Source organism: Cyberlindnera jadinii, assembly GCF_001661405.1.
Source record: "Cyberlindnera jadinii NRRL Y-1542 unplaced genomic scaffold CYBJAscaffold_13, whole genome shotgun sequence".
Lineage (NCBI taxonomy): Eukaryota > Fungi > Ascomycota > Saccharomycetes > Phaffomycetales > Wickerhamomycetaceae > Williopsis > Williopsis jadinii.
In genome coordinates, this window is record NW_017963664.1 from 334,532 (window position 1) to 335,682 (window position 1,151).

Sequence of the window (1,151 nt, forward strand, 5' to 3'; positions counted from 1 at the left end):
AAAAACTGTCGCGAACTCGAAGCTGTCAGCAGTGGTTTACGGGTTATTTACAATGAAATATTCATTATAAAGCAATAACTGTGGGATGTCATAGGATTTCAGTCTGTGTGGTGATACTGGCATTGTGCACGTTGTGCCCTGTTTACTGCCGGCTGTTTTCCGAAGTCAATGGCGTGCCTGCCCGTCTAGTTGATGAGGTAAGCAGCAGGACCGTGGTGCTAAGAATATGTGGTGTCCGGGTGAAATATGACACATTCTTAACGGAAGACTCCATTGAAAGCACTTCATTCTGAGAATTTACTCGTGTACATTGAGGCAATATCTATTAAATCAATGGTTAAAACTAGGTGGAATAGGTGGTCTTACCAGACTACGAAAAGTTTGTGGTGTAGTGTTAAAGACGCGTATAAATTGGTGACATTTCCTTAAAAGAACATGATCTCAACGTTAGCGTGTCAGAAATTATGACATAAAACAGTGTCGACCATTATTTCAATATTTAATTACTTGACCGACTGAGTTATTAGTAATAAATAACAAATTAGCGTGTATATCTCGCAGATATACATTAATAATATGTAAAAACAGAAGATAATGGCTAATATGCTAATCAGGACTCTACATATCGTACAAGATTACATATTGGCAACCAGATACCTGTTGGTGTTGTGACATGACTACTAAACAGTTAGCTTGTGCTGAAATTTATGGCTTCTCAGTGTGAAATAGATCAAAGCGACAAGGTATATGGCCGGAAGGGTATTGAAAGTGCGACGTCATCAGCAAGGTCCTTTGCCAATGCTGTTCTCTGTATAGATGAGCTAGCAATGCATTTATGGTTGGAGAGTATTCAACATCCTCTAGCATAAAGTTATTACGACTGTATACACGACATTTACCCGTCAAGTGTTTAATAATGGATAAATAATATTCAAAGGGATATATATAAGATTAAAGATAAGTTAAAAGTGGTTAGACATATTGCCACCACAAGGCTGTGATCAGCTGTGATAAGACAGTTTGATCTTGCGCCAACGAAATAGAAAAGCTCCGGTAGACAGTGCTTTAGGCGAGAAGCAAGGAATATCAATTTCCCATACTTCCTCCTGAGAATGGTGTAAATGATCGATTTCTAGAACGTAAGAATCGAA